Source organism: Aquarana catesbeiana, linkage group LG02 (assembly GCF_042186555.1).
Source record: "Aquarana catesbeiana isolate 2022-GZ linkage group LG02, ASM4218655v1, whole genome shotgun sequence".
Taxonomy (NCBI): domain Eukaryota; kingdom Metazoa; phylum Chordata; class Amphibia; order Anura; family Ranidae; genus Aquarana; species Aquarana catesbeiana.
Genome location: NC_133325.1, coordinates 283,524,165 through 283,546,633, shown reverse-complemented (window position 1 = coordinate 283,546,633; position 22,469 = coordinate 283,524,165).

The following is a 22,469-nucleotide window of genomic DNA, read 5'->3' as shown; positions in this document are numbered from 1 at the left end:
ACCCCAAAATACATTCTGCTGCTTCTCCTGAGTATGGGGATACCACATGTGTGGGACTTTTTGGGAGCCTAGCCGCGTACGGGGCCCCGAAAACCAAGCACCGCCTTCAGGATTTCTAAGGGCATAAATTTTTTATTTCACTCCTCACTACCTATCACAGTTTTGAAGGCCATAAAATGCCAAGATGGCACAAAACCTCCCCAAATGACCCCATTTTGGAAAGTAGACACCCCAAGCTATTTGCTGAGAGGCATGTTGAGTCCATGGAATATTTTATTTTTTGACACAAGTTGCGGGAAAGTGAGAATTTTTTTTTTTTTTTGCACAAAGTTGTCACTAAATGATATATTGCTCACACAGGCCATGGGCATATGTGGAATTGCACCCCAAAATACATTCTGCTGATTCTCCTGAGTACGGGGATACCACATGTGTGGGACTTTTTGGGAGCCTAGCTGCGTACGGGGCCCCGAAAACCCAGCACCGCCTTCAGGATTTCTAAGGGCATACATTTTTGATTTCACTCCTCACTACCTATCACAGTTTTGAAGGCCATAAATTGCCAAGATGGCACAAAACCCCCCCAAATGACCCCATTTTGGAAAGTAGACACCCCAAGCTATTTGCTGAGAGGCATGGTGAGTATTTTGCAGCTCTCATTTGTTTTTGAAAATGAAGAAAGACAAGAAAAACGTATTTTTTTTTTCTTTTTTCAATTTTCAAAAGTTTGTGACAAAAAGTGAGGTCTGCAAAATACTCACTATACCTCTCAGCAAATAGCTTGGGTGTCTATTTTCCAAAATGGGGTCATTTGGGGGGGGTTTGTGCCATCTGGGCATTCCATGGCCTCCGAAACTGTGATAGGCAGTGAAGAGTGAAATCAAAAATTTACGCCCTTAGAAAGCCTGAAGGCGGGGCTTGGTTTTCGAGGTCCCGTACGCGGCTAGGCTCCCAAAAAGTCTCACACATGTGGTATCCCCGTACTCAGGAGAAGCAACAGAATGTATTTTGGGGTGTAATTTCACATATTCCCATGGCATGTTTGAGCAATATATAATTTAGTGACAACTTTGTGCAAAAAAAAAATTTGTCTTTTTCCCGCAACTTGTGTCACAATATAAAATATTCCATGGACTCGACATGCCTCTCAGCAAATAGCTTGGGGTGTCTACTTTCCAAAATGGGGTCATTTGGGGGGGTTTTGAACTGTCCTGGCATTTTATGCACAACATTTAGAAGCTTATGTCACACATCACCCACTCTTCTAACCACTTGAAGACAAAGCCCTTTCTGACACTTTTTGTTTACATGAAAAAATTATTTTTTTTTGCAAAAAAATTACTTTGAACCCCCAAACATTATATATTTTTTTAAAGCAAATGCCCTACAGATTAAAATGGTGGGTGTTTAATTTTTTTTTTTCACACAGTATTTGCGCAGCGATTTTTCAAACGCATTTTTTGGGGAAAAAACACACTTTTTTAATTTTATAATACACTAAAACACACTATTTTGTCAAAATGTTTGATGGAATAAAAAAGATGATCTTAGGCCGAGTACATGGATACCAAACATGACATGCTTTAAAATTGCGCACAAACGTGCAGTGGCGACAAACTAAATACATTTTTAAAAGCCTTTAAAAGCCTTTACAGGTTACCACTTTAGATTTACAGAGGAGGTCTACTGCTAAAATTACTGCCCTCGATCTGACCTTCGCTGTGATACCTCACATGCATGGTGCAATTGCTGTTTACATTTGACGCCAGACCGATGCTTGCGTTCGCCTTTGTGCGAGAGCAGGGGGGGCAGGGGTGCTTTTTTTTTTTTTTTTTTTTATTATTTTTTTTTGCTTTTTTATCTTATTTTTAAACTGTTCCTTTCATTTTTATTTTTTTTAAAATAATTTTTATTGTTATCTCAGGGAATGTAAATATCCTCTATGATAGCAATAGGTAGTGACAGGTACTCTTTTTAGAAAAAATTGGGGTCTATTAGACCCTAGATCTCTCCTCTGCCCTCAAAGCATCTGACCACACCAAGATCGGTGTGATAAAATGCTTTCCCAATTTCCCAATGGCGCTGTTTACATCCGGCAAAATCTAAGTCATGAAATGCTCGTAGCTTCCGGTTTCTTAGGCCATAGAGATGTTTGGAGCCATTCTGGTCTCTGATCAGCTCTATGGTCAGCTGGCTGAATCACCGGCTGCATTCTCAAGTTCCCTGTTGGGACAGGAGAGCCAGAGAAAAACATGGAAGACGGTGGTGGGGGGGGCATTCCCTCCTACTGCTTGTAAAAGCAGTCTAGAGGCTAATTAGCCGCTAGGATTGCTTTTACATGAAAGCCGACCACTGGCTGAAAAGAATGATACCAAGATGATACCTAAACCTGCAGGCATCATTCTGGTATAACCACTCAAAGTCCAGCAACATACCAGTACGTTGCTGGTCCTTGTTGGGCATACATTGTAAACTTTTTTTTCATGCAGCCTGTGGGCTGAACGAAAAAAAGATATTGATCGGTGGGTATGCCCACCATTAGAATACCTCCCTTCATCAACCCACTTCTAATGATGGGCATACATGCACCGTATATATATGCCGAAGCATGGGGGCATCCTCCCGCAAAAGGCAGGAGCAAATCGCTCCTCCACCCACTGCTGCCCCCACGCTTCGGCATATATGCTGAAGTATGTAACTGTGGTGGTGAAATCACCTCTGACAGCGCTGGAGTCACGGCTTTATGTATCGTGGGAGCAAACGCTGTTGCTGTCAAGATAAATAAATCCGTGCTGCAACTGAATGGCGTACCTGCTAAGCAAATGATGGTTAACAAAAAAACAAAGTAACATTACAGTATAACAGTAATACTTACCATACCTGCAAAGCAAAATACAAAAAAAACATAGTAAAAAATAAAACATTTAACGCAACCTGTGCCTACCTAAAATATATATATGCCGAAGCATGGGGGCATCCTCCCGCAAAAGGCAGGAGCAAATCGCTCCTCCACCCACTGCTGCCCCCACGCTTCGGCATATATGCTGAAGTATGTAACTGTGGTGGTGAAATCACCTCCGACAGCGCTGGAGTCACGGCTTTATGTATCGTGGGAGCAAACGCTGTTGCTGTCAAGATAAATAAATCCGCTCTGCAGCTGAATGGCGTACCTGAAAACAAAAAAGTGGTTAACAATAAAAAAACTAAGTATAAAAAAATTGCATACCTTTAAAGCAAACACGATAAAAACATAACAATAAAACATTGCAGTATAGAATGCAAAACAATAGAGAGAGAATAGAGAGAGAACAATAAAACAACAACTATTTTTGGTTTTTTTATTTTATATATTTTTTTGTGTTTTTTTCTTTTTTTTTACTTTTTTTGTTTTTTTACACTTTTTTTTGTAACTTTAACTTTTTTAACTGGTACCAGGTTTGGGTCTCTCAAAATGCGACAGCATCTTGGGAGACCCTGTGAAAGTGTGTCTGTGCAGTGCTGTACCCTACGCTAATACTCCACTAGTGTATGGTAGCGTTCAAAACATTCACCAATGCAAAGACCAGGATTGCCAGGACAGAGGGGACAATAATACCGGGTGTCACGCCTAAATGCGAGCTTGCTGCAGACACGACATCTTTTTTGGGGGGTTTGTTGGGTAGGGGTACTCGGGAGGGCATAAAGAAAATGCCTCTCATGCAGCCGGCTTACTGCATTTGGTTGGGGATGGTGAGGTGGAGCACCGTCTGGATACAGAAGGGCTCTGACGATCTCTTCCTGGAATTTAAGGAAGGATCCAGTCCGTCCTGAAGCTCTGTATAGCACATAAGCATTCAGCAAAGCCAATTGAAATAAATAAACAGACACTTTTCTGTACCAGCGTCTGGCCTTACGGGCAATTAGGTACGGCGCCAACAACTGGTCGTTGAGGTTCACCCCTCCCATATTAAGGTTATATTCGTGGACACAGAGGGGTTTCTCCACAACACCAGTCGCCGTAGGAATTTGGACCATCGTGTCTGCACTAAGGGAGGTGAGAACGAAAACATTCTTCTTATCCCTCCACTTCATAGCGAGCAAGTTATTATACTTCAAGCAGGCTCTCTCCCCCAGCCTAAGACGGGAATCTACAAGCCGCTGGGGAAAGCCCCGGTGATTAGGTCGCACGGTGCCACATGCTCCAATCTGATGATCAAAAAGGTGGCTAAAAAGTGGCACGCTCGTATAATAATTGTCCACGTACAAGTGGTACCCCTTTCCGAATAAGGGTGACACCAAGTCCCACACTATCTTGCCAGCGCTTCCTATGTAGTCAGGGCAGTTTGTCGGCTCTACGTGACTATCTTTGCCCTCGTAAACCATAAAACTACATGTATAGCCTGTGGCCCTGTCACAGAGCTTATACATCTTGACCCCGTATCTGGCACGCTTGCTGGGAAGGTACTGTTTGAATGACAAGCAGAAAATTTAACCAGGGACTCATCAACGCAGACAACTTGATGGGGAGTAAACATTTCTGCAAAACGTTGGTTGAAGTGGTTTACGAGGGGCCGAATTTTGTAGAGCCGATCCTATGCAGGGTCTCCACGAGGATGACAGAGTTCATTGTCGTTGAAGTGCATGAACCGCAAAATCTGCTCGTATCGTGCCCTGGCCATGGAGGCAGAGAACAAGGGCGAATGGTAAATTGGGTCAGTGGACCAATATGACCGCAACTCACTCTTTTTATTCAACCCCATGAGGAGGGAAAGGCCCAGAAAGATCTTAAATTCGGAAACCGTAATTGGTTTCCAATCTCTGGCAAGGGAGGACTGGGGAATAGTGGCGATGTGTTGACCAGCGTACAAATTGCTTTGGTCCACAATAGATCTATAGAGATCTTCGGTGAAAAACAGCGAATAAAAATCCAGTGGCGTAAAGTCAACTGTTTCCACCTGAATTCCGGGTTGGTCAGTGAAAGGGGGAAGTACGGGTGCTGCAGAAGTGGTGGGTACCCAATTCGGATTGGCGAATGCAGCAGGAAGGGCACTATGGGCACGACGGGCCTGTGTTCGTCTTCTTGGTGGCAGCGGGACACTACTAGTGCTTGCCACCTCGCCAGCTTGAACTGCACTTATGGGACTCGCCACGTCACCAAGTGTTACTGCAGTGCTGGATGTACGACCAGGGTGTACTAGGCCGCTGGTGCTTGCCAGTTCACCAGAAGGAATAGCGGCACTAGTACTTCTCTGCTCCATACGAGAGCCCTGCGGTTCTTGCACTTCAAGGACAGAATAAGTTCGGGGTCTGGTACGCCTGACCTTAGCAGGGACTACAACTCCGTCAGAGCTATCTGTCATGGAGCCGCTGTCCTCTACAGGATCGTATTCTGAGCCTGAATCTGACAGATGAGTGACTTCCTCTTCACTATCTGTCATGCTCAGAAACCTGTAGGCCTCTTCACTAGTGTACCTTCGATTTGCCATTTTGGGCTCTAAATTTAGGGGTACACTAGTGAGACTCACAGGCAAAAAAGCTCCTGACTGTCAGCGACTGATTCAAAACGCTACCAAAAAACTGTTAGCGATCGCAGGGATCAGGCCTGACTCTGCGAACGCTGCAGTTATGTGTGCTTAGTGTTTTGTAAGTGACAGTTATCGATCGATACTGCACTTGGGTGGGCTGGGCTGGGCTGGGCCGAGGAGCAAAACGCAGGTGCTAGCAGGTATCTGGGCTGATCCCGCTAACACTGCGTTTCAGGGAACCCTAAACTGCTGGGGAGTATAGATCTGATCGGATCAGATATCGATCCGTTCAGATACTATAGCACTAAGGGAGGTGTATGCTGCGTGCGTGGGTTTTAGCGGTACTGGCGCTAACCTGACGCTGCCTGGGGCGACGCAGACCTTATCTGATCCTAAAAACTTAACTTCTATCACTGCCGGGCAATTAGGGGGTTAAACCTTTATAAGGTAATAAACGGCGGGTGCCCTAAAACTATAATAAACTATAATAAACTACAAAAAACAAACTATCTAACCAGCGTCACCCGTAACACTTATACGGTGATCGCTGGTGAAAGGGTTAACTAGGGGTCAATCAGGGGGTTAAAACCTTTAGCAGGTAGTATATGGGGGTCCCTGTCGCTATAAAACACTGACAGCGAACCTATATACTTACCTCCCTAAACTAGCGTCACCTGTGTCACTAATACAGCGATCAGAAAAACGATCGCTTAGCGACACTGGTGACGGGGGGTGATCACGGGGATAACCTTTATTAGGGGAGGTTAGGGGGGTACCCTGGACCTAAAGGGGGGTACCCTAGACCTAAAGGGGGCTAACCTAACTGCCCTAACACTTATAACTGTCACAAACTGACACAAATGCAAAAAAAAAAAAAACACTGCTATTGGTGTCAGAGTGACAGGGGGTACAGGGGGATGATCAGGGGGTGATCGGGGGGTGACAGGGGGGTGAAAAGTGTGCCTGCGTGTTCTACTGGAAGTGTAGTGTTGGTGCACTTACTTGGATGTCTTCTCTCCTCGGCGCCGGATCAAAAAGACCGGTTCGAGGAGGGATGACATCACTTCCTCTCCCTCTGTTTACATTACAGAGGGAGAGGAAGCATTTGATTCGCTGGGAGCGATCGGGAGGGGGTGGCCATCAATGGATGGCCTCCCCCTGACCTCTCATCGCCCGCGAACAAGAGCCGACCGCCTACGGCACCGGGGGGGGGTCCGATCGGACCCCCCGCCCGCGGGAAGGCATCACGTATCAGGTACGTGATTTTGCCTGCCCGTGCCGCTCTGTTGACGTATATAGACGTGAGGCGGTCGGCAAGTGGTTAAAAAGAACATTTTGCAACAACAGCAAAAGAATGGTAAAACAAATTCTTGACAAATAATATTAAATGAAAAATAAGAAGAATTTTTAGCAATGAGGTATATGTAGCTCAAAGTACTAAAGCCTGAGGGTAAGTGCAAATGGCCAGCTGATTAGCATATTTAGAAGAAGGTCAGGAAGTCTCTAAATTTCTCTAAAGAGAGTTTTGCTTTAAAGTGGTACTGTTACCTCATCTTGCACATTCAGAACAAAATGACAGTGTCTTTGTAAAGGGATTTTAGTGTAGGCAGTGACAGAGTCAAGCATGGTAAGGGAGTTCCAGCAAGGTTGATATCAAGGTTGGGGGAGACATTCACAAAGATACTTCCATTGTGCAATGAATGGACATGAAAGCATCTCTTTAACATAAAAAATGGGTGCTGCGCTAACCTACTGGGGTGGGAGGATACAATCACATATAGCAGTATCAAGTAGATATATTATGAAATGTGATCAGCTCTGGGATCATACATGGATAGACTTATTAATAGTCCAAATATCACGCAAAATGGCTGATAGGCCGTGCAAAAAATATGGTGCAAAATTATAAATATCTAATCAAGTAAACATGTGCAAAAAACAGCAACAATATATATGCAAGAACCAAGCAGAAAGTAAATAAATAAATAAATGCTTGTCATACACGTGTAATACTCAGTGCAATTTTGAGCATAAAGTGCTAGTAAAAAATGTGCAAACTGCAATCATATACAGTCATATATATTGTGCAAACATATATATATAAAGTGCAAGGTGGTGTGTGACATATATCAATCAATTACATCGCAAAAAATATCGCCATAGTAAGTCAAATAAAATCCAAAGAATGCCTAAACCAAAACGTGTGTGCCAGTGAGATTAAAACATTCAGTGATAATCAATCCTTTAAAAGTCCAGTGTGTAAATTGACAGCAAGTGGGGTGCCGAAGGAGAGAGGGTGTATATCCTCTTCGTGCCTGAACACACACAAGTGGGTAATGGCCCCTTACCTTGCGGTAATGGGAAAACCGCATAAACAGCAAATGCTGGAGGAGGTGGTCTCTCCTTGGGGTCCCTGGACCAGGGTGGATGTTCCCTGTGCCTTGATACCTCAGTAACAGCAAAACCAATAAATAGAAGAACAGAGGGGTACCGGATAGTGTAGTATTTTCAGCAAAGTAGTTTTTATTAAGTTTTAAAAGCATGTACTTACATTGAGTAAATAGACATCACATGTATCTCCTACTAGCGGCGAGCTCGTCAATCTCGGTCAGTGTTAGTGCCTATCCCGTCCCAGGAACACTGACCGAGATTTCCGCCTCGTTTTTGCATTATATTGTTGGCATATATGACTTTATATGATTGCAGTTTGCACATTTTTTACTAGCACTTTATGCTCAAAATTGCACTATTACACATGTATGACAAGCATTTATTTATTTATTTACTTTCTGCTTGGTTCTTGCATATATATTGTTGCTGTTTTTTGCACATGTTTACTTGATTAGATATTTATAATTTTGCACCATATTTTTTGCACGGCCTATCAGACATTTTACGTGATATTTGGACTATTAATATGTCTATCCATGTATGATCCCAGAGCCGATCACGTTTCATAATATATCTACTTGATACTGCTATATGTGATTGTATCCTCCCACCCCAGTAGGTTAGCGCAGCACCCATTTTTTATGTTTTTTACCACCCATGGGCTTTGTTTGATCCCATTCGGTGCTTGCAGCTGTCCGCGTGCGCATCTCTTCTCACCGGTAGCGCAGGAATAACCCACATTTTTATCTCTTTAACATACAGTACCCATTTTTATTACTTCTTATCTTTTGATTATTTTACATGGCAAAATTCAGGCTGTTTCAATTATGTATGTATATGGAGCTAATCGAGAGCAGCTACTGTTTGAGATTTCTGAACTAATGATTGAAAAAGTCATACAGAGCCGTAGTTTCCCGAGATCTAGCTGCTGAGATCTGCCATAGAATATCCTATTTTAACAGGTTCAGGCAATAGTAATCTTAACAAATTAGGGCCTAACCCTTTCTATATATATATATATATAAAAAAAAAATAGGCAGAAAAAAATGTTCTGGTATACCATTTACAGGTGTATATGTTTAAACATTCTTACAGTTGGCACAGGGGGACTTTTTTTGTATTCAATGGGTACTTCATTATTCCATGAACAATCAATACATCTTGAAGAGTGTACAGAATAGTTCTATAAAAAGTATTCTGCATTTAATTTTAAGGTATAAACCCTTTTTAAAGCAAGAGTTGTAGTACCTCCAGGTACAGGTTTAGTAAATATTATACTGAGCAAATATTCAGCTGAAGCAACAGAAGCAGTCATGTTAATTTATTATAAGTTAATAAGATTTTTGAATGCATGCTTTAAAATAATTTTTAAGATATTTTGTTCATTGTGACTTTTAATGTCTCTTAAATACAAGGGTTTCTGTAGTGGATCTTGAAATCTTGCAATTAAAGTGACACATATCATAGAAGGATACAGTTTTGCTTTAATTGCTACAGAATTCGGTGTGCCAGCCAATTTCAACACATTTTTCTCTGAAGGTGTGACAAAAATAATATTATCTTGTTCTCTTGATATTACGCATGACAATTTTTTGAAACTTCGGACATGGCCATGTCTCTATTTTCTCTGTTAATACTGTTCAGTGGTAAATAACAGAGAGTAAAGTAATTTCCTAGTCACTTATACAAATTCTATGTAGATTTATACAAATAAATATTTACATCCAAGTTGTAGATGTGATTTGTACAATCTAAGATTTAGGCAGGCCATACATGGGTCATTTTTTTTCTTTAGAAAATCTTATCTAAGAATTTTCATTCAAATTTCCCACCATTAGTGGGCTGCAGCAACAGCCGATTTTCGTGTGGCTTTCCAATTTGAGTAATCGGGCATGTTGTTAATTTTTTGAAAAATTAACGATTTTCTTATCAATGATGGGAGAATCATGCAAGAAATGTAATCAAAAAAGAAATGCGCATGTGAAAGAAAAGAAAATTCCCAAAAAGAAAAGAAGATTCCCAGCCACAAAAATTATTTTCTGTAGCATGAGGTGAAATTGAAGGCTTGGTTGGTCAAATTTCGAAAATCAATGGTGGCACCATCGGATCACAAAACGCACAACATTTCTGATTTTCTTAAGAAAATTATTTTGAAATTTGACCATGTATGGCCAGCCTTACATACAGAAATATTAATTGCAGTTAAAGACCAGTTCACCTAAAAGTGATATTTCAATTATAGGTGGAGCCTGCATTACTACTGCCTTCCTATGTTTCCTAGCAATAGTAGAAAGAGATCTCTGTTCCATACTTCTTTCCTCTATTTCTACCTACATTGGAATTTTGGCCATTCCTGACATTCCTTGACCATTTCCAATCTTTAAATTGCATTATTTGTCATAAATTTTACCTGGATTCCTAGTGCTGCAAGGGGAAAGGACTAAACAATTTTCCTCCATAACATAACCGGACATCCGCACATACATGATATGTATAAGAATATGCATACAACATGAAAGATAAAGGACTTTGATGCACAATTAGATGAAGAAATTAGGAACTTTGAAGCAGAATGTACTACTGCATATACTGTATATATATATATATATATATATATATATATATATATATATATATATATATATATATATATTCTGTGTACACAATTATTAGGCAAAATGACCAAATCATCGTTTTTATGCATTTTGTCCAACTCCAAGCTGTATAAACTTGAATGCTTATTGGATTTAAGCATATCAGGTGATGTGTATTTGTGTAATGAGGGAGGGTGTGGTCTAAGGAGATTTAACACCCTATATATAGCAAAATGGGCCAAAAAAAGAGGTTTAACTGACTCTGAAAAGCTAAAAATTGTAAAAAGCCTTTCAGAGGGATGCAGCACTTTTTGAAATTGCTAAGATGTTGGGGCATAACCACAGAAACCATTAAACATTTTGCTGCTAATAGTCATCAGGTTCCATCTGCTCTCCTGTGCATACTGCCTGATAGCATACCATCTTTATTGCTCTGCTGCCTATTCCTCTGCTGCATATATTGCCAGTTGTCATACCCTTCACATTTTTTTCAGTGTATACTGCCTGTAATTTACCCTCTGCACTACTCTCCTGCTTATACAGCCAGTCGTCATACTCTCTGTATCCTTCTACTGCAGATACTACCCATTGTCCCAATCTCTACACTATTCTCCTGTACATAGTGACAGGTCATAATATCCTCTACACTCCATTCCTGCATATACTGTCTGCTGTCATATCCTTGCCAATACTTTCCTGCATATTTTGCCTATCATCATTCCTACTGCACTCCTTTTTCACACATATTGATTTCATCATACTCTTTGAACTCCTCTCCTTCACAAACTGCCCTCTGTAATGCCTTCCACATTTCACTTTGGCACATACTACCCCACGTTATATCCTTCACACTTTACCTGCACATACTTTGCTATACTTCACCACAGTCATACCGCCTCATATATGTATTAAATCTTTTTCCAAGGTAATCTTCAGCTGTAGGAATAATCACAATTTTTTGCTTTAATATTTATAAAAACATCTTAGTGGGTATTTTACTTGACAGCCCACTTTGACAGTAGAAAGAAACATTTTTCAATAACTAATATATCATATATTTTTTTTTCAAGTAAAATTATCTGAGATGTGATTTAGTTAACCATAAGACTGAAAAGAATTCTTCATGATCAATATATGTATGTAAGTGTGTGATTATATGAGGGGCTGTGCAATTTTGACATGAATGTAGAGTAAAAAATGAATACATGCCTACAGATTCATTTGATCTAACTAGAAGAGAACACAGTTGTTGCAATTTGTCCCTTGACAGCACTTAGGTTTGTAGTATGGATCTATTAAACTTTTAAAAGCAGATGCAGCAAATTAGCTGCAGGTTACTGAGATTATATAAATATATGGCTTGCTAGAAGCCTTTTTCACAGACTTGAAAATAGTAGTCAAAGGTCAAAGTCAAGTGGAATGACAAGTTAAAAGCAATATTGCACTTTTATATTCTACGGTTTATGTTCAACCACTACAGGACTGGTGGTTGTAGTGAAACAGCTGGTCAGCATACTCGCTGTTCGGACAGGCCATCAAAATATTTTTGTACTGATGAACATACAATGCCCCCATTACTCCTATTGTTAGAGAACACAAAGTGTAGGCTGAGGGCAAAAAGCTGGTTGTAGCTTCTCTTTGCATTGTGACTGCTGTGATGGCTAAACAGAGCAACCACAATATAAACACTGGGGTTGATTTACTAAAACAAAAGAGTGCAAAATCTGGTGCACAAGATTTCACACTTTTCAATTTCAGTAAATCAACCTTTGTGTGTAGTACTATTTACCTTTGAAAGCTATCCCCTCACTCTCACATTGTGAGATTATTTTGGGGGATTTACAGTGCCAGTACCCAGCAATAATTAAGAAGGGGTGGGGATAGGGGGTTTAAAATGTGACTGACTACCAATGATTGTGGAATTGTTTTGGGGGTTAATATGCCACTGACCACCAGTGTTGTGAGACTTTTTCATAGGGCTTAAAGTGCTATTATTATTATTATTATTATACAGGATTTTTATAGCGCCAACAGTTTACGCAGCGCTTTACAATATAAAAGTGAGACAATACAATACTGTTGACAACCAGTGATGGGAGGTGGAGGTTTTCAAAATGTCATTGACCCTCAATTATTGTGGGTTTATCCATGACATCTAGCCACTGCACACAATGTAACATTAGTGTAATTTCATATCCAAGGAAGACATGTATTTGACCGCAGTGAGGCTGAGCACATCTCAAAAATACTTTTTGCTTTCACACTATTTATGTTTTAATGGCATAAAGCTAGCAAATAACACAAGTGTATATGATTTCCAGTGGTCTCTATGTACCACATAGAGGTGGACCTCCTGTTTGCATCTCTCTTTGTTATACACATGCTTTTTTCCACTCTTCCAAATGTGAGTGTTTTATTCTATTTTTAATAAATTGCCTTTTTTATACGGTATCACGCTATGTTAGCCCATCTTTTCATTGCATGATATATCCCTCCTGGCATTTACCTTCCACCCTCCTCACGATGATTGGAGCCTTCAAGTCACTATTCAGTGACAGTCCAAGGTCAATTGATTGATACAGATCTAGGACCAGTTGTTTCCAACAGATGTGTTCAACCTAATAAGCTCTGCAGACTTGGGTGGTGTAAGCCCCGCCAAGTCAATAAGATCTGGTAAGCCTCCCCCTGTTTATGGTGGTGGTACTTCTGTTTTTTCCTTCACAGTTCATACTGGTGATTGGAATCCCCCATATGTCTAACGGGACTGCACATCTAATTGGATTTCTTTGGACTTTACAATTCACCATTTCTGTTTTTTGAACTTTGTTTATTGTGCAGTTATACTAGCACATTATTATACTAGCACATTTTTCAGACATTATTCTCATTTTTTCTGAGTTTGAACTCACATTCATTATGTGTTAATCCTTGTTTATTTGATGTGTTTCTGTTCAATATTAACACCCCAATTTCTATCTCTCACCTTATTTATGGTATAGCCATCATACTAGCACATTTTTCATTATACCAGTATTTTTTTCTTATGTTTCTTTTTTGTAACGGGACTGCACATCTAATTGGATTTTTTTGGACTTTACAAATCACCATTTTCGTTTTTCGGACTTTGTTTATTGTGCCGTTGTTATACTAGCACATTATTATACTAGCACATTTTTCAGAAATTATTCTAATTTTTTCTGAGTTTGGACTCACATTCATTATGTGTTAATCCTTGTTTATTTGATGTGTTTCTGTTTAATATTAACACCCTAAGTTCTCTCTCTCACCTGATTTATGGTAAAGTCACCATACTAGCACATTTTTCAACATACCTGTATTTTTTCAGAAATTTCACTTTTTCTTTGGTTGATTCACATTTCACCATGTATGAATCTCTGTTTATTTGATATATTTATGTTTAAGTCACATTTATATAATTTATGCAAATTTGCTTTTTTGCAACCTTAGCGCTGCACTTATTTATTTACAGTTTTTGCTTTTTGTCTACAAGTTGTGCTGGCTGCTAGGTTGCAGGTTCACAGCGCAGTATTCCTTTAACTTTATTTTATCGCACGTTTCCTGGACAGGTAAGTGTCCTTATTAAAAGTCAGCAGCTGCAGTGTTTGTAGCTACTGCCTTTTAAAAGACACCTGGAACACGGCTTTAACAACATTTACACTGCCTGACTTTTTGCAGAGTCTAGTCACAAAGCAATAGTGGTTTCAAATTTAAAGAAGAGTCCAAACATTATGCTTAACAGCTTCACCAAGAGCCAGTAGAGTTTGTGATAAAGATTTAGTGGGCAACGCGACTAGTTCACAGTAGTAGTTATGTTGCAGTATAAGCTAGATTTGTACCACAAAATGATTTCTTAGCACACTAGTGCCATAACTCATTAAATCTTCTTGGAGAAGCTGTGAGCCCCCTCACTGGCTCAAGAAATGATAGCAAATTATTTAAGCCTCTTTCCCACATGCGGACTGTTCATTTTATCCGTTAAGTCACATTTTGTTAACCACTTGCCTACTAGACACTAACACCCCCTTCCTGCCCAAGCCATTCTTCAGCTTTCAGCGCTGTCACATTTTGAATGACAATTGCGCGGTCATGCTACACTGTACCCAATCAAATTTTTTATCCTTTTCTTCACACAAATAGAGCTTTCTTTTGGTGGTATTTAATCACTGCTGGGTTTTTTATTTTTTACAAAAAAAGACCCAAAATTTTGAAAAATAAATGTTTTTTGGTGGGCATTGATGAGGTGGCATTTATGGGCACTGATGAGGCGGCACTGATGAGGAGGCACTAATATGCCACACTTATGGGCACTGATAGGTGGCACTGATATGTGGCACTGATGAGCACTGATAGACGGCACTGATGGGCACTGTTAGGTGGCACCGATGGGCACTAATAGATGGCACTGGTGAGCACTGATAGGTGGCAGTGGCGGGCACTGATAGGCGGCACTGGTGGGCATGGATAGGTGGTATATATGGGCACTGATGGGCATTGATGGGTGGCACTGATGGGCGACACTGATGGGCATTAATGGACAGCAGTGATGGGCATTGATGGGCAGCAGTGATAGGCAGCACTGATTGCCAGCACTGACTGGCATGGGTAATGGGCACTGATTGGTGGCACTGGTGGGCACTGATTGCTGCCACTGGTGGGCACTGTATGCTGGCATTGGTGGGCAGTGGTGGGCACTGTTTGTGACACTGTATTTATTTATTGTAATCAGGGCACTGATGATCAGTGCCCTGATTACATTCCTACAGGTCCCCCTTTGAGGAGATGCCGCTGATCGGCTCTCCTCACCTCACACTCTATCAGTGTGAGGCGAGGAGAGCTGATTACTGGCACTTCCTTGTTTACATATGACCGGCTGTAATTGAACACAGCCGATCGCATGGTTAAAGAGCCGCGGACGCGGCTCTTTACACAGATCGGGGTCACGTCATGTCCTAGCAACACGGTGCGGCCGCGATCGCCACACTGCACGCCCCCGCGGGCACGTGGGAGCAGCCGTTCTGGGACGCCGTCATATGAGGTTGTCCCAAAACAAGAGCTGCACCGCCCCACCATCTTTTGACGGTGGGCAGGCAGCAAGCAGTTAAAGAAAAAAACGTATGAAGTTTACATCAGTTTGTTATCAGTTTTTCATCCGTTTTTCATAAGTTTTTTACATCTGCCAGCTAGATTTCTTAACCACTTGAGTCCCAGAGCTGTTCTTTCATGCAAAAACAGACCATTTGTTTACATCCTTTTTTCATCCGATCTGTATTTTAAATGGAAGAAAAATAAGACTTTTATCCGTTCCAAAAAATGGATGTTGACAGAATCAGATGTAAATGGATCTAAACAGATGATCATCCGTTTTTCCATAGAGATGCATTGATGTCCGTTTTTTCATCTGTCAACAGATGGATGCAAAACAGACATATGCATGTGTGAAAGGGGCCTAAGTGCTGTGATAGAACATTTAGGGAACTTGTCTTTAAAGAGGTTGCACCAACTGTGTAGAGAGCACAGACGATTGAAAACTTAAACAGTGGTTTGTTTGCCACACCTTTTTTCTCTTCCTAAGTTTCCCACTACAGTACACCAGATGACTCAACAGCAACCACCTGTTACTCACTGGTTTCACAGGTTTTGCTCGCCCAAAGAGGTATTCCTACTCATCACCAAAACATCTTCTATTTTTATCATTACTATATTCTATTTCACATGATTCTTATGCACAGAGCTCCATAGAGTGCATTCTGCTGGAGGCATCATATCAGACAGCATAGGCGTCACCAGGGGGTGGCTATCAAGGCTGGAGCCCCGAATGTGGAGCCCATAGCCCTGAGTCTCAGCGGGTGTGGAGGAGAGACGAGCCGGCGGGTCGCGGCTGCCGCGGGCGGCATTGGAGGTGGGGGAGGGACGATCAGGCATGTACAGGCACTGAGCCATCGGACCACCACCTCCCTCACCCCCCCCAGCGCTCACCTCTTCTCCCTGCTTATGCAGCGTGGCTGCATACAGACATGATCCTAGGAGTGGACACTGATAAGCTCATCGTACAATCCAGAAGTCATGCAGCCACACACAGCTGTGTCATCCTGTCTGCTGCCGTGGAGAATCTAGATGAGAGCGGGGGAAGGAAAGAACAAGTGAAAGAGTGCTGAGGAAGTTCATGTCACAGCTGTGTACGGCTGCATGACTTCTGGATCGTACGATGAGCTTATCAGTGTCCACTCCTAGGATCATGTCTGTATGCCTATCTAAGCAGGGAGAGGAGGTGAGCACTTGGAGGGGGGATAGAGCAGCATGGGGGGGAATAGAGGAGCACGGGGACCAGAGCAGGGGGGGACCAGCAGAGCACATGTGGAACCAAAACAGCATTCGGGAGACCAGCGGAGCACACAGCACGCGGGGGACCAGAGGAGCACAGGGGGACCAGAGGAGCACAGGGGGACCAGAGGAGCACAGGCGGACCAGAGGAGCACAGGCGGACCAGAGGAGCACGCGGGGGACCAGAGGAGCACAGGCGGACCAGAGGAGCACAGGTGGACCAGCGCAGCACGCGGGGGACCAGAGGAGCACAGGGGGACCAGCGCAGCACGCGGGGGACCAGAGGAGCACAGGCGGACCAGAGGAGCACAGGCGGACCAGAGGAGCACAGGTGGACCAGCGTAGCACGCGGGGGACCAGAGGAGCACAGGCAGAGCAGAGGAGCACAGGCGGACCAGCGCAGCATGCGGGGGACCAGAGGAGCACAGGGGGACCAGCGCAGCACGCGGGGGACCAGAGGAGCACAGGGGGACCAGCGCGGCACGCGGGGGACCAGCGCAGCATGTGGGGGACCAGAGGAGCACAGGGGGACCAGCACAGCACACGGGGGACCAGAGGAGCACAGGGGGACCAACACAGCACGCGAGGGACCAGAGGAGCACAGGGGGACCAGCGCAGCACGCGGGGGACCAGAGGAGCACAGGGGGACCAGCGCAGCACGCGGGGGACCAGAGGAGCACAGGGGGACCAGCTCAGCACGTGGGGGACCAGAGGAGCACTGGAAGACCAGCGCAGCACACGGGGGACCAGAGGAGCACAGGGGGACCAGCGCAACACGCGGGGGACCAGAGGAGCACAGGGGGACCAGCGCAGCACGCGGGGGACCAGAGGAGCACAGGGGGACCAGCGCAGCATGCGGGGGACCAGAGGAGCACAGGGGGACCAGCGCAGTACACGGAGCACGGGGGACCAGAGCAGCATGCGGAGGACCAGAGCAACACGCGGGGGACCAGAGAAGCACAGGGGGACCACAGGAGCAAGGGGACCCACAGGAGCAAGGGGGACCAGAAGATCCAGCATGGGTGAGACCTGTCAAAGTTGGCCGGTCTGGATGAAGTCCAGAGCCAAATTTTTGTCTCAGTCCAGCCCTGGAGACGAGCAGGCGGACAAGCAGAGATGACATCATCTCTCTCCGCCCGCCCGTCACCAATCTTCCGCTTTCACAGCTGGGACTTCAATGCGGGAGTGATGTGCGGCGGGGAGCAGAGAGATGATGTAATCTCTCACTGCCTGTCACACATCAGCGCTCTTCTGCCCTCACTAAATGGGCCTCTTCAATGTCGGAGGTGTGGTGGGGAGCAGAGAGATTACATCATCTCTCACTGCCCGCCCCGCATCTCCGCTCTCCTGCCCTCACTAAATGAGCCAGTGCTGCCAGCCTGCCACCAATGCAGCGAGAATGCACATTTGGTGGCACTGGCTGGCATAGCAAGTGACAATCTGCAAATGGTGGCAAGTGAAAATCTGCTAATGGTGGCAAGTGACGTGGCAAGTGACAATCTGCTAATGGTGGCAGGTGACATGGCAAGGGACAATCTGCAAATGGTGGCAAGTGACAATCTGCAATGGGTGGCAAGTGACAATCTGCAAATGGTGGCAAGTGACAATCTGCAAATGGTGGCAGGTGATGTGGCAAGTGACACGCCCAGGGCTCCCACTGATTCTGCATTATGGTGAGTTGAACCACTTCATTATATATTACAATATAACAATAGAAACAATGCGCTTTGATAACCCTGACACCATATCAACCATGGTGCCATGAAGATTGAAACGCCATCACGCTTACCACCGGCGTGCATCCCCCCCCCGGTTGGTGACCGCTGCTATGGGCTCTAGCCCCAGATCTTTTTCAGACCTAGCAACGCCCCTGTCAGACAGCATCTACTAGCATGTATTTTTCCAAACAGATACTATCTGATCTGGTCTGAGCTCCAAACCCCTCAAGGGTGTAAAAAGCAGGACAGGGCAGTCTGTTCCCAACAGAAGATCAAAATGTAAAATTTTAAGTAACCTCCACCACAATAATCTCAACAAAAAGTTTATTCTAGCCTTTATAAAATATTATCCATGTACTGTGTATCCTGACTCATAGTCAGATTTTAACTATAGCCTATGTTCTGGTTCCTGATGTCTGTCATCTGTCTTGGCTATTAGAACACCACTTTTACTTTTGATTGACAGTTGGTTTCTCTTGAACTCTGTTTACCAAACCTCTGTACATTACAGGCCACACCCTTCCCTTACAATACAGGACTTTACTTCAATTAATTGACAGCTCATGTGTTCTCTGCTATCAGTGCAAGCCCAAGAACTGTGACCTGGTAGCTTCACACACAAAGTCCTCTCTTCCTTGTGGGAGTACCAGTAAAACACTGAGCATTCATTAGTCTTTTAGTGGAGCCCACTCTTTCTATTGATTAAACACAAGGTCCACGCCAAACCTATGATACTACCCTTCATTTACAGGGATTGTACATAATGTAGTTTTGTATACTTGTAAGATGTTCCACTTAAATCCAAAATGAAACACATTTTTTCAATCCATCTGCATATAGTAAAAGTTACCTCCTTCCACAGTATTACTCTTGGTTTGTAGTAGAATTTAAAATTTCACTTTCTGTATTCTTGTCTAAATGTCCCTTTTAGGCTAAAGGTTACAGATCTTATTAGTTTTGGATCCCCTCGTAATGTTAAGACAATGGGTTAATTTCACAAAGCTAACATGTCAGTTGTTCAAAAAAGGGACAGTTATTTTCAGCCAAGTCCAATGAAATTTGAAAATGATAGCTACATGGCTAAATTAGCAAGTCTTATCCTCACGGTAAAGATTTGTGAATTGAACCTAATGCAGCAATCAAAGACTCAGGACAAGAGGAAAGGGGGAGGAGAGCATTTTTTTTGTGGTCCTAATCCTATGGGTTCTAAATTGCAGTCTGCCAGTATTGAATAGAAATGGAGCTTTCTCCTTATTAATATATTTTTAGGAAGAACATTGCTATGTCCTAAGTAACTGTTTTAAATTACATTTTGTACTGTATGGCATTGATATTAGGAATTACTATTTTCACTTTGATTGTGTAGTCAAATAGGATTTTCTAAAAATTACAAAAAATGAAAAAGAAAAAAAAATGTTGCACATTGGAACCATGGTAACCCTATACTATGTGGAAAGGTACCCAGAATTCATGTAATTTGCTTACCAAACAGAGCTTAATGGAAATTGCAGGTGTTCTTAAAATTGCCCTTTACCAAGTATTATAATGTTCAACTCTAGACAAAAATGTTGTTGGATAAAGAGCATAAGGATACGAGCCTCTGTCAGACCCACATTTGTGTCCCAATTGGAAAGATTTATGTGAAAACATAGAAAACTGCACTTAGTACTCAAACTGATATTGCCTCAGATGCACTCAAACAACACCAAATGCAAATGTGTGCAAGACTCAAATTATAAATATTGTTGCACTTTGTCTTTAAATTGTGATACACCAAATAAAGTGCTGTATTCTAAATGTTTAAACAGCAATTATAATTATATAATACTCAAACCATAATCATACATCAAAAATATCATCTGTGCATAAAAAAATTGAATCACAGTGCTCCACCATAAGTGAAAAAAATGTCTGTGTTTAAATAATATGCTGTATCTCCCAGTGATCATCACCGCGCCAGCCTTTGGTCGACTCCTAAGACCCCAAATTATAGGTGGTCTTAATAAGATTTTATCGTTAGAAATTCAGTTATCATCTGGTGCACACAGAACCTCATAATACATTGGCAGGGATTATTGTGCAGGGCGCCTTTAAGAACGGAGAGTCTCAGGAAATATTATAGGACCACACAGAATATTATGGCATCACTTATGTGCAGTCACTTTGGCATCTATAGTGTTATATACACCAGTCACATCCTAATCTCAAACTGATCCCAACTGAATGCTAAAGCCCATATATGCTAACTTATAAAACAGAGCATGGGCAGCAGGACACTCTTCTCTTAAAGGGGTTGTAAACCCTCTAGGTTTTTCACCTTAATGCATTCTATGCATTAAGGTTAAAAACCTCCTGTGATGCAGCAGCCCCCAGACCCCCACTTTACTTACCTTAACCCGGTCTTTCCAGCAACGGGGACAAGCACACCAGTTCCAGCCGGTGTCTCGGGCCCTGATTGGAAAGATTGGCTCCCGCTGCTGTCAAAAAAATGCAATGATGCCAGGGGGCACTGCTGTGTCAATGGACGCAGCAGCAGGACACGGAAGCGTGCCCACACGAGTGCCCCAAGGGGGAGCAGCTACTTGACGGGGCACTCGAGAAGAGGAGCCAGAAACGCCGCTGAGGGACCCCAGAAGTGGAGGATCGGGGCCACTCTGTGCAAAACCAACTGCACAGAGGAGGTAAGTACGACATGCTTTTTTTTTTTTTTTTTTAATAAACCTTTACATATCCTTTAACTGTTAATAGGAGGAGTCCTGCTGCCCACCACTGTAGCGTAGAGAGGGATTAGAACATCTGACAATGATTTTATTCCTAACAAAATCTAGTTCACTCTCATTTTTTCCAAACCCAGAAAAAAAGTTTTTTTTTTCCTTTGCTTTGTCTTCTTTTTGGATTTTGATCATTACTTCATATATTTTTATTTTTATAAATTTTTGTTTTACTTTTGAAGTGATATTAAAGTCTCATTTTTTCATTTAAAAATAACAAACATGTTATTTGCTCTGTATAGTGGTTTTGCACAGAGCAGCCTAGATCCTCCTCAGGTCCCCCAGCAGTGTTCCCGCCCCTCCCTCCTGCCGTGTGCCTACACAGCAAACAGCTTGCTATGGGGGCACCCGAGCCAAGCTGCTGCTCTGTGTGTTCTTTCAGACACAGATCCGTGGTTCGGCCCCACCCTCTCTCTCTCTCCTCATTGGCTCACTGACTTTGATTGACTGTTTCAGCCAATGAGGAGGGAGAGTCCCAGGCAGCCGAGACTTTTGTGCAACATTGTTGGATCGAAATGGGCTCAGGTAAGTATTAGGGGGGCTCAGGGGGGCTGCTGCACATAGAATTTATCTAAATGCATATAACTACCCCTTCCACCTGAAGACTCCATCCCAATGAGTAAGCACCGGTGGGCAGAGTAAAATGAATTTGGGGCATGGTCTGGTGGGGGTCCAGGCTGAGAATGGCATTCACTATCATACAGCAGGTCTTGACCTGGTTTGCGGTTTCCAGGACACCTAGTCACTCTCTACCATTGCCTGGAACATAGACAAGCTCCCTTCCCAGCCAGCACTCACAGCGGTAGGCACAGGACTTCATTTCCATACAGCCCGAGTGGCTCACACACATATCCTTGGTTCCCAGTGTACAAGCTGTTATCTTCAGAACAGAAAGGTAATGAATAAGTGGGTTCCCTATCATTCTGATATCAAACTACATGCCCTTTGGCACTGGGAAGATACAGTATATTCCCATGTCGTGTATTTTCACAATCCAATATCTATGCTGTCAACTGTTCTTAACATTATTTTTAACAACCCACCCAGGTATACACGCCAATCGGTTGCAAATCGGTGGACTATGTGTGCCCCCTCCATCTACCCCAGCTACCTTACACATGGTTCCTTGCAAGCCAGCAGTGTTGGGTT